At 35.7% G+C, this 13,077-nt stretch overlaps 1 pseudogene; it reads left to right on the top strand.

Annotated features, from left to right (window-relative positions):
* Nucleotides 1-3,207: 3,207 nt before the first annotated feature.
* Nucleotides 3,208-12,538, top strand: LOC102496234 (cysteine and glycine-rich protein 2-like; annotated as a pseudogene).
* Nucleotides 12,539-13,077: the final 539 nt, after the last annotated feature.

A 13,077-nucleotide genomic window follows, 5' to 3' on the forward strand; every position in this document is an offset into this window, starting at 1 on the left:
AAAAAAAAAAAAAAAAAAAAAAGTTTTAACAGTTTGTCTGGTAATAGACTCAGAATAGGCACATTTCACAATATTTTTAGTAGTATTGTATAAAAGCAACAAGATGGGTATAAATAAAAATGATCTTGTAATAGTAAATAAAAATTAAAAAGTAATGTGTTTGGTATTTGTTTAAAACATCAACTTTAAATAGAAATATTATAAATATCAGTTTTCCTATTTTCCAGATAATGAAGCTGAGATCAAGGAAGTCAAAGCAACTTGCTGATATGTATGCATATATAATCAGAATAAGGATTAAAAATCCAGCTTTTTCATTAGATGTCTCCCGATTGCATCTTTAAATCTCTCTTGATAGTTAAAATGAACTAGTAAAATGAACTACTTGAGAGCTATGTCAAGATGGATTTTTCAGGTAAGTGTCTTGATCACTGACATCTATTTAGGTGGGTCAAATACATATATTATCATAAATCAGATAAAGTAAGCTGGTAGATTTTTGTAATTTAAAAAAAGTAATCCTACAAAAATAACTTTGGTGTTCATGCATCAAAATATCTTGTATTTTACTTCTTACTCAAGCTTATTTTAAGATCAATAGCAATCAACATGGAAACAGGAAAAAGGAAATAGAAGTTTAAAATATGGTACAAAACATAACCAAGGGAGCATCCATGATAGTATCACCTAGAAAAATAAAAATAATAAAAGATCCAAGTCCATTCTCTTACCTTTTACCTATTTTGTTTTTAAGGGGGACTAGGGGGGTTGACAAATGGAATCCTATAGCCAAGTTCACTTTGATCAAGTCAATGTAATTAGACATATTGATTACTCCTGCTAGGGGAGAAACCTATCTCTGATTACACACCTGGCCTTTTATGGTTCAAATGCTCCTTGTTATGGTTTTTCCAAGTATATGAAGTATACACAAAATTGGCTGCTTGATTTTTCTAATTTGCATCTAAAAAGAGTGCTTTCATTTGCTTCTTTGATGGCAATTGTGTTGTCTGAAATCAAGAATAAAATAGTAGGGTTTGGGAATAACATGATCATTGAATTATTTCCTTCAAATATGTAATAAGTTGGAAAGGAGTAGAAATTAAAAACTTTAGTTGTCAAGTGAAAAAGAAAATCAAGAAAACGCACGACCATGTAGATAATTATCTGATCTATTATTTATTTCATCATCAGGAGGTCAATTATTCTTGGCTATGTTTCCTCACAGGTATTTTAGACTTCTCTCAGGAAATCTTTCCTATCTGAATTTCACTTTTTTCCACCCAATATCCCATTCTGACCTAGTTCAGATCTGTGGATACTTACTGACCTCTTGCTCCTTTTTCTTTTTTAAGGTTTTGCCGTAGGGAGTATGTGCTTGCTGGAGTGAGATAGAGAAAGATAGTCAGAGTTTCGGAAAGCAAGAAATCATCCTCCTTTGAGGGAATGGTCATGCCACAATGCCACAATCCCTTTTCTTCCTTTCTCCTCCTGAGGTTTTGGGCACACATGCACATGAACCCAGTGTAATTTTTTTTTTTTGAGAGGTTTTTGCTATAGGGTGTGTGCACTTGCCAGACAGACAGAGACATAGAGACAGACAGCGAGAAATCACCCCCCAGGGGGTTGGTCACGCCGCAATCCCTTCCCCTCCATTCTCCTCTCTGGATCTTGGGCATGCACGCACATGCGCCCGGCGTGAGTTTTAAGCCACCAGGTCCAGGACTCGAACCGCGGTTGACTACATGGGAATCCAGCAACATAGCCATTATACTAACTGCTGGTTCCCAACCTAGTGTAATTTTTAAGCTGCTAAGTTAAGGACTCGAACTGTGTCAGCCATGTGGGAGTCCAACACCTTCACCACCATGCCATCTGCTGACCCCACTCATTTATTTTATTTAAACTCCATGTCAAATTACCTATAGATCTAGACCTTGTCACTTTCATTATCATCACCAATGTCATTTGAAAGAATTTTATTCAATATGTTATTATTTCAAGTTTGCAACTCTGTGTATGTGTGTGAGTGTGTGAGTGTAAAAATCTAAATTTTTCATTACACTTAATGGTTGCATCAAAGTCAGTCCAGTCAACCTTACTAGAATCCTAAAATGTTGACCTTACTTCTGAACAAACCCAATAGAAACAGTTCACATAATGTATCTAATAAGTAAGTAAGTTTTAGAAAGAGATAACTAGCTGTCCAAATTAGATGGAGTGACATTACTGTAATCCAATAGTATTAGATTTAGATATAAAACACCTGAGTCTAAATCATGGGCCTCTCATAACTGATTGAAGTCACTTATTAATTTTTTATACAGATGAAATAAAGCAGTATATGAGAAAGATCTTGGTACATTCATTCAACAAATATTTATTGAGTGGGTCATATAATTTAGGATTTATGACACAGTGAGAGATATACTTGTTTCCTAAAACTCTTATCAGTAGAGGCATTTATAAAGCAATAAAAAATAACAAACAAAAATATTCAGATGATAGTAAATACTAAATAGACCATTAAAATAGGGTGTAGTGATTGCCTATTTCATGGAAGGCCTTTTTCTCTCTCTCTCTCTTTTTTTTTTTAATTTGCTATACGGCACATGTGCTTGTCAGAGAAAGAGGGAGAAGAAGCAAAACATCATCCTCCTAGGAGTGGATGGCCACCACCAATCCATTCTACTCTGACTCTCAGGATTGTGTACCCCCTTTCTCTCTATTGGGACATGGTCTCAGCAAGTTTTTCAAGTCATTGTGTCTAGAATTCAAGTCATGCAGTTAGCCACGTGGAATCCAGTGGTCCTAACCACTGCTGACACCAGCTGAACTCTTTGAGAAGATGACATTTAAGTGAAAATGAAGTAATAATACAAAGCCAGCCTTTGAAAAACAAACGAAGAGCAATCTAGGCAGAAGGAACAGCTAGTGAAAATGTCTTAGGTTGAGTGACTGGAAGGTGGCCTGGTGGTTGGGGTGCTGGACTCTCACATGGTTGACCATGGTTGGAGTCCTGGACCTGGTGACTTGCTTTCTCACTCCCCCTCTCTTTCTCTCTCTCTGGTCAAGCCACATAATAATAATTAATAAATAACATTAAAAATAAATAATTATACTTAAAAAAAGTCTTAGGTGAGCTCTCGGACTCCCTTTGCACTCCCTCCTGTCCTGCATCGCCACCTCAGCCCACCTGGACTTGAAATGCCTGTCTGGGGAGGTGGAAACAAGTGTGAGGCTTGCAACCAGACCATGTACCATGTAGAAAAGATGCAGTGTGACAGGAGGAGCCTCCACCGCTGCTGTTTCCTGTGCATGGTTTGCAGGAAAAATTTAGACAGCACAACAGTGGCCCTCCTTGATGAAGAGATCTACTGCAAATCCTACTATGGAAAGAAGTATGGGAACCAGCAGTTAGTGTAATGGCTATGTCACTGGACTCCCATGTAGTCGACTGTGGTTCGAGTCTCAGACCCAGTGGCTTAAACTCCATGCCGGGCACATCGGCGTGCGTGCCCAAGATCCCAAGAGGAGAATGGAGGAGAAGGGATTGTGGCATGGCCATCCCCTCTGGGGGGTGATTTCTCGCTTTCTGTCTCTCTGTTTCTCTCTGTCTTTCTGACAAGTGCACACACCCTATAGCAAAAACTTCTCCAAAAAAAAAGAAAAAAAGACTTACGGGCCAAAAGGCTAAGGGTATGGGAGGGTGCTGGCACACTCAACATGGACCATGACAAAAGGCTGGCGATCAAGCCAGAGAGTGTTCAAATCCACAGGCCTATGACAAATCCAACACTTTTAAGTTTGTTCAGAAGTTCAGGGGTGCTTATTGCTGAGTGAAGTAAGCCAGGCTATGAAAGAAAGATATTGTATGTATCCACTCAATATGTACCGACTATCCGCACTCTATGATAGAGAGCAAAAAATCGGAGGACATAAAAGCAGTGAAGGCACTTAATGAGAATGGGACAGTGTGGAATGGGGTAAGTGAAGAGAAGAGGATAGAGAAAGATAGCAAGTGAACAATAGAGAGGCAGGACGTTAGTGAGAAACAGATAGGGCTTATTAACTGTTGATGATGACATGTATAGTATTCTCAACTGGATTGGTCTGAGAAGTATTTCATGATGGGCAAAGTATTTTTACAAGCAAAACGAGAAATAGCAATTGACTGTTTTATAAAAATAATTAGAATAATAAAAAAATAATGATTGGGGAAAACAGAAAAGATATGGAATGTAGAAGTGGGGAGATTAATGTCTCTGTACTGACTGACATGCATGGCATTCCCTTTTGAAAAAACAATGTAATACAATGTAAAGTTATATGTAATCCAATGTAATATAAAGAAGATTATGATGATAAAAAAAAAGAAGTGGAAAATAGTGGAGATGAAATGCATGAGAAAAAAATATGGAGAGGACTGAAGCAGTGTGCCACATGTGGAGATTCCCTGTATGCTGCCGAAAAGGTCATTGGTGCAGGAAAGCCCTGGCACAAACACTATTTCCGAATTGCCAAGTGTGGAAAGAGCCTTGAAGCAACAACTCTAATTAAGAATGAAGGTGAAATCTATTGTAAAGGATGCTACGCAAAGCACTTTGGACCCAAAAAATGTGGCTATGGCCAAAGAACAAGGGCCTTTGTTCGTGCTTGGTAAAGATGGTAAACCCTGAACTAAGCATCACATTGAGATTCTCTTCATAGCCGAAACACAGATAATCTTGTAACACTAAACTACTATGAAATTCTAACAGCATTAGGTACTGCAGTAGTTAATTAGATAAGCCTGTACTTGGATAGATATATAACCCATAGAAAGAAAGCACTATATTTCCTTTTATTCACTAGCAATTTCAAGAAATGTTTTTCATTTTAAATAAAACTTTAGCTCAGAAAAAAAAAAAAGTCTTAAGTTGAGAGCATACTCTGGCTTTTTTTTTTTTTTTTTTTTTGTGACGTTGTCTGTCTCGGCACGTGTGCTCGCCAGACAGACAGAGAGAGACATAGAGACAGAAAGCGAGAAATCACCCCCCAGAGGGGATGGTCACGCCGCAATCCCTTCTCCTCCATTCTCCTCTCGGGATCTTGGGCACACACGCACACACGTGCCCGGCGTGAGTTTTAAGCCACCGGGTCCGGGACCCGAACCTCGGTCGACTACGTGGGAGTCCAGCGACATAGCCATTATGCTAACTGCTGGTTCCCATGAGCATACTCTAGCTTTTTCATGAACAGAAGGAGGCCAGTGGAAATAGAACACAGTGGACAATGGGAAGAATGATTTGAATCAGGTCAAAGATGTTAGAATACAGAACTACATGATAATGAAGAATATCATGTGCAGTATTTTGTCAGAATGGATAAGAGGTTTACCAATAATTAAAGAGTTTTAGGTAAGGGATAATGACAAGTTTTATGTAAGTGAGCGTGTTTTTGTTTGTTTTTGGGTTTTTTTTGTTTAGTTTTGTTTTGTTTTCTGGGAATGGAAGAAGAGTAGGCATAGGAAAACGAGTTAGAACTCTATTGCAGGGGCCTGGGACCAACAGATGGTGTAACAGTTACATCACTGAACTCCCATATAGTTGACTATGGGTCAAGTCCCAGATCTTGTAGCTTAAAACTCACACTGTTTGCATATGCATAAGTGTTCAAAATTTCAAGAGGAGAACACGAGGAGAAGGGATTGCACCATGGCCATCTTTCTGGGGACGGGGGGTGGTGATTTCTCACTTTCTGTTTCTCTCTCTTTCTCTGTCTCTAATAACCATACACACACTATAGTAAAAATCTCTAAAAAAAAAAAAAATCTATTGTAGGGACCAGCAAGTGGCATGGTGATTAAGGTGCTAGATTTTACATGGCAGATGATTGTGGTTTAAGTTTTGGATCTGGTGGCTTGAAAATTATCCCCAGTGGGTTTGTGTGCATGCCCGAAATCCTGAGAGGAGGATGGAGGAGAAGGGATAGTGGCATACGTATTCCCCTGGGGGTTGACTTCTCACTTTGTCTCTATCTCTCTCTGGCAAGTACACACAGCCTATGATAAAAACCTAAAAAAAGGTAACCTCTTTCATAATGGGATTTGCTGTGCTAAATAAGTTACTTGAGGTGCTTAGAATGGAGTCTGCTTCCCAGTAAATATTTGAATAATATTAACAATTACCATTATGTATGCATCTAAAATATATGGGATACCAAGAATAAAAAAGCCTGTTTCAAATATGCAATGCAGGAAAAGATGAGAGTGACTTGAATGTGGGTGATACCTGAGACAATCAAGAATTTGTTTGTAAAATGAATCAATACAGCTTGCTGATGATATGACTGAGTTAATCATAAGAAAAATAGAGAAAAGAAAGGAAATTGTATTTTAGCCAAATAGATCCTGATACATTTTTTAATTAAATTTATTATTATTACTTTTTAGATATAGAATTTTTTATAAGAGTAGTTTTCTGTATGTTGCCAATGTAAAATTTAAAATGTCTATTAAATTTCCATTTTAAAATGTCAAATGGACTGTCAAATAATTTTAGATATAAGAGAGCTCAGAGGTGAAGAGAAGCATTGCTATTTGAATTTTTAAAAAATTGGGATTGATGAGCCCTGCAGGTGGCATGGCAATTAAGGGCACTGAACTCCCACATGGCTGATAATAGTTCCAGTCCTGGGCTTGGTGGATTGCTTTCTTGTTTTCTCTCTCTCTCTTTCTCTCTCTCGTTAAATTAAAATAAATAAATAAATAAATATTTTCTAATGGGATTGATGAGCTTACCTGGGAATATTGTAGGTAGGAATATCTTTAGAGCTCTCTAATATTTTTCTTTTTCCTTTTTGGAGAGGTTTTTGCTATAGGGTGCATGCATTTACCAGAAAGACAGAGAGACAGAGACACAGAAAGCAAGAAATCACCCCCCAGAGGGGATGGCCACACTGCAATCCCTTCTCCTCCATTCTCCTCTTGGGATCTTGGGCATGCATGCACACGCACCCAGTGTGAATTTAAGCCACTGGGTCCGGGACTTGAACCACGGTCAACTACATGGGAGTCCAGAGACATAGCCATTATGCTAACTGCTGGTCCCAGAGCTCTCTAATATTTAAAGGATGAACAAAAAAGAGTTATCTAGTAAAGGAAATCAAGAAGAATCACTGAGTTGGCAAAACAAGAAAACGGGTTATTGAGGGGTCTTCAAAGTTTTATGGGAAATGTGTATTATGAAAAAAACAAGGCATACATTTAAAAATATTTTCCACACAAATAAACTTCTACTTCAATTTTCTTTTTGTATGGACTTTTTGAAGTCTGCTGTATTGTAGAAAATCAATGTCAATTTCCCTCTTTCCTTAAATAATTGCTATATAATAATTTTCATTTATGTACAATAACTATGTAATTATATCAAAGTAATGTCACCAATCATTTATTTACTTTTAAAATTTGCTAAAGGACACATGCACTCACTGGAGAGAACCAGAGAGAGTGAAAATGAGAAAGCATTCTTCTCCCATGGAAGATGGTCATGTTGTAATCCTTTTCCCTCCATTTCTCCTTTTGGGATTTTAAGCATGAAAGCACACATACCCAGCAAGTTTTTCAAACCACTGGGAATGGAACTCAAACCACCCACTTGGTTATTTGGGATTCAGTCACCTTAATTACCTTCTACCAGCTGGCAAAATTTATTTTTATAATTTTTTTCTGAGATTTTTACATTAGCATGTGTGCACTTGCCAGAGAGAGAGAGAGAGAGAAACAAAGACAGTGAGAGGAAAAGTAAGAAATCACCTCCCAGGGGGAAAAGTCAAGCTGCAGTCTCTTCTCTATTGTCTTCCTGGGATCCTGGGTATGCATGCACATGAGCCTGGCATGAGTTTCAAGTCACCAGGTCTGGGACTTGAATTGCAGTCAATCATGTGGGAGTCCAGTGATGTAACTACCATGCCATCTGCTGGCCCCATTTATTTATTTATTTTTATAAATCTCTCTTCAGATTTCTATAGGAAATATCCAAATAATTTATAATATAGTATTAGCCTTTATAATATAGCATTAAAATAACACCCTACCATGTTATTTTAAGCCTTGGTTTAAGTTCTTTTAGAGCAGGTCTTTTATGGTGAAAATACCACTGACAGATTAGAGATACATTTTAAAAAACAGGGTATAACCATTATTCATAGTTAGAATTATTTATTCATTAGAATTTTATGCAATTCCTAATAATTACAAAGCTACCTAAAGTAAAATGATGTAATAAAAAACGGAAAGCGTATTTAAAGTTAATAGATTTAATTCCCATCTCTAACACTTCAAGCATTATGAATTTTTCTGAGGCTTCCTTCACAATGTAACTTTTAACAAATAATAATGATGAATACTCTGTGTTTTATAGCTCTTTATTGAGATAATTTTGAAAAAGTCTTACTAAAGGATAATATATAATAACACTTTGTGGACACCTCTTGGCAAAGTGGAAATACAAATAATAAATTAAAAATTTTTTAAGGCCAGCCCCACGGTCTAGTGGTTAAGGAAGATAATCTCATAGGGCTGACCATGGGGTTCAAATCTCAGTCAAGTGGCTTGAGAAACATACTGGGCATGTATGCATGCAAATCCAAAATCCCAACAAGGTGGATAAATGGAGAAGAACGGATTCTAGCATGACCATGTCCCATGGAAGAAAGAGTTCTCTCTCTCTCTCTCTCTTTGATTGAGTGCACACACCCCCTGGCAAAGTAAAAATAAACAAAAGAATCCTTTAGAATTCATCACTTCACCTTAAATATTCTAAACTTTGAAATCCATTTAGTACTTAGGTGGTTGTGCCTGTAGCAACATTTTCATAGTTATGATAAAAAACATTTTTATGAGGATGAGAACTAAAAACATTTTTTGACAAGACATTTGAGTCAATGACAATTTTAGAAATAGCTCCCAGAATTAATATATCTCATTAAAGATCATTTAATTTTGTGGCACTTTTTAAACTGAGTATTGTATGGAAAATGCAGAATTGTATCAAGTCTAGATAAGTGATTACAAACTACAGATGTGAAGACACCAAGATTGTGAAGTAAAAGAATGATAAAATCAATTGACATAAAGGCACTTTCATTTATTTCATACTTTTTGAGATGTTTTCTTTATGGTATTGAGAGGTACACATGAGCTCACAGCTCACAGGATATGAAAGTTTTAATGTCTTTATTCAAAAAAATCACAATAAAATTCATTGTCCAAAGTGTGCTTAAACTTTGACATATATGAATAACTTTCTTCTGCTTTCATGCAAAGGATGAATTGTAGTTTATATAATTAACATAACTAGAGTGTCAAACTCAATGAATATAACTTATATTTGGGGGGAAAAAATCAACAACGAAGGAATCAAGTCTCCCGAGAACTTTTATAAGATAACAACAAAAACAGATTTATAGGCATTGGAGGGTCTTATCTTGCCATTGTCATTTGCTGGGTATGTGACCTGCAGTCTGTCACTTACCTTCATGGAAATGTACTACCTCATCTGAAAATCAAGCAAGTAGGGATATATGAGTTCTATGTTTCCTTTGGGCTCTAAAATTCTATGATGCAATAATTTTTATTGCCTGATGAGTGAATATATGATCATTGCTCATAAAACTACTGTGCCAGATAACACAGAGCATTTTTTATCTCTAATTAATGCCTTAAATATCTTGAGATATATTGAGAAATGCTCTCACAGTACAAGGATATAAAATAGGTTTTTGGCAAATGAGAACCCAGGAGAATTTAAGTTATATCACACCTCATACAGAAGACATTCTGATAATTAGAATGATTTACCCAGTAAGGAGAGGAATAACTGAAATCTCTAATAATCCACTAGTCAATAACAAGACAGAAGTTTATAAATAGCTTCCAATATATATAATCACAAATTTAACCACACATAATCTTTTCTTTCTTCTTTCTTAAGGAAATGGGAGATAATTAAGAATTAATTCAAGCTTAATTCTAAAATAGTTTAGAAAGTACTCTTATTACTGATGCCAGATTTTTAGCAAATTAAGTATTTTGTTGAAAGAACATATGCAAATATAAAGAGGGGAAAGGCCCTAAACTAAAAACGCATCTCATTAGTGTCTTCCTAAAAAAAGAAATACAACAAAGGCCTAGATACTGAATCTGCAGCTGCAGTTTACACTCCATCATTGAGCTATGATGGACAATACTGGTACTGTACAGATTCCGGTTAAATTAATGCTGTTGGTTTTTGTTTCTAAAGACAAAAAAAAAAAAAAGTGTATGAAACAACTTCAGTTCTCACTAAGCCAAATCTGAGATCCCATCTGTTCAAATTTCATGCTTTAAAAAAAAAAAAAAGAAATCAACCTTAAAACAAACCTCCTTCTTTCTAATATTATTAGGAAATCCAGCAAGAAAGCTTGATAAATTTCTTGAAATTTAATTCAACTTGAGCAACTTTAAATGATAAAATCAGCACCATTTGGCAATATCTAGGGCAGTCTGCACTTGTAAGGAAGTGAAGAAATAAAGCCGTGAGCTAGACCTATATAAAAGGATGTCGCCCCTGTTTCCTGGCACAGTCTGAGTAAGAACTGCACGCTCCTAAGGGTCATAGCTAAAAATTCTATGCATTCTTCTGCATTTCTGAAGGCAAAGCAGTGATCTGTCTTAAATGAAAAAAATGGAAACCACGTTATTTTTGTTTCTCTTAAATTTTTAAGTGATACTTAAAGGGGGAAATAAGTGTCTATCAAAATCTTTCACTGATTTTCCTTTGTTTCTTACCAGGAAAGAAATTTGATGTAAATACAAAGTGCTATTGCCTAATGAGATGCTTACTAAAAAATAACTAATTGGCTTAAAATAGTTTGATGATAGGCAGGATTATTTATTTTTCATCCATGTTTGTATTGGCTTCTTGAGTGTTGTAAGTGCTGCATTATTTTTAGGATTTATGATGTTTGTGAATAATCTGCTCCATAGTTTTTTCTTTCTTTTCCTTTTTTTTTTGTTTTTTGTTTGTTTGTTTGTTTTTTGAGAGAGAGAGATTTTTGCTATAGAACACGTGCCACTTGCAGGAAAGACAGAAAGTGAGAAATCATCCCTGGAGTGAGGGGGTGGGATGGCCATGCTACAATCCCTTCCCCTCCATTCTCTTCTGGGTATTGTGGGCATACACATGTACGGTGTGAGTTTCAAGCCACTGGATCTCAGATTCGAACCTCAGTAGGCTATGTGGGAGTCCAACAATGTAACTGCTACGTCATCTGTTGACCTCTCTCCTCCATAATTTCAAACATGGTCCAAAAGCGAATTGTTAGATTTTAGGAAAAAGTTTTAGGTTTGATAACTTTTTTTTTTTTTTTTTGAGAGGTTTCTGCTATAGAGCATGTGCACTCACGAGAGAGAAAGAAAGCAAGAAATCATCCGGGGGGTGGGAGGGAAATGGCTATACAGTAATCCCTTCTCCATTCTCCTGTCAGGATCTTGAGCCCAAAGGCACATGTGCCTGGCATGAATTTAGGCCACCAGGTCTGGGACTTGAACGTTGGTCGACTACATGGGAGTTCAGCGACATAGCCATTACGCCAACTGCTGGTCCTGTAGATTTGATGTTTTTCGAAGAATTAACATTTAGGTTATCACAATTTTATAGGAGAATTATACAAGTTCCAGTAAAGACTCAAAATAGAAGATATGTTGATATCTTTATACTTTATCAGATAAAAATAATTTTATGATACTGTTTTGATATTAACCTGGATGTAAGAACTTATTTTAGAATTCTAATTATCAGGACTTAGATATGTTTGGGTCACAAATAAAAGTATAGAAAAAAGACTAACTGCCTAAAAGTCTTATATTAGATACCAGGAATTGGATAAAGGAAAAAAAAAATTTAAATACCTGTAATAGATTAAAACAACCCAGGCAGACATACTAAAAAACTGTGCTGAGTTCAATTAATCTTCCATTCTTCATGCTAATAACTAGAACAGTTATAATATTCTGTATGAGTGAAATAAGAGAATTGCTCTTTAAGATGTTTCTAAATCATTAATTCTTATTCTTTAGCATGCACTTGATATATAAAGATAGCAGCTAACATTTACTGAGCATACTATATGCCAGACACTAAGTGGAGTTTTTAGTATCACCTATTATATATTATCCCTGAGTGCAATTTTCTTTACCCTCTTTTCAACTTCCATTTTCTTTTTTTGCATATCAAACATAAAAAACATAGAGAAATTAATTAGCTTTCTCAAAATTACACAACAAAGTGAGAGAGCTGGGAGTCAAACCAAGGCTATGTAGAATTAGATGATCATTAAGGAATAATAGAATGATTTAAGAATTATTTTCTAAAAAATTGTATTAAGCAAACTAAAGCAGTTAATGGCATTTAAATGCATTGGATGTTATTTTTTCCTCAATTCACTTTTCAGCTGGTATTCCGATCACATAGAGATTGAAACTGATGGTCCTGATAACTCTCCAATTCAAAAATGACAACTTTTGCTACCATTTTTTGGGGGTAGGTTTCCTCAGCTATAATGAATCATTGAGAAAATGAAAATTGGCATATGAAGATAGCTACTATAGCAGTCTTCTGTTTGGAGAAAAACTCAATAAACTTGTTACTCATTAAATATTTACATTTCGCTCTAAGGCAATTTAATATGTAATAAATGTAAGCAAGGAAAAAATTGTGTACTTATGTTATGCATCATAATCTTTAAAATAGAACATAGAATTGTTTGTAAAAGAGCAAAAATAAATAATTCAGGAAACCAAACAAACAGAAGAAACTAAATTTACCTATTGTCATAGATATTACCCATAGCAATGGTTTTAAAAAGAAGCAGTTATTGACCTTCAACTTGGAATATTTGCAGTTTTGCTGCTTCACCTTGGTAGGACTGTATGTGGTTTGAAAAAGCATAATGAGAAAAATACATCATGTTCGAGCTTTTCTTTACAATTTCATATCTATGATCTCATTTGGTAATATGAAACGACCATGCTTTTTTATTAGCAGATAAGAGATA

The sequence above is a fragment of the Tupaia chinensis genome, unplaced genomic scaffold (assembly GCF_000334495.1).
Source record: "Tupaia chinensis unplaced genomic scaffold, TupChi_1.0 Scaffold000225_1, whole genome shotgun sequence".
Taxonomy (NCBI): Eukaryota; Metazoa; Chordata; class Mammalia; order Scandentia; family Tupaiidae; genus Tupaia; species Tupaia belangeri.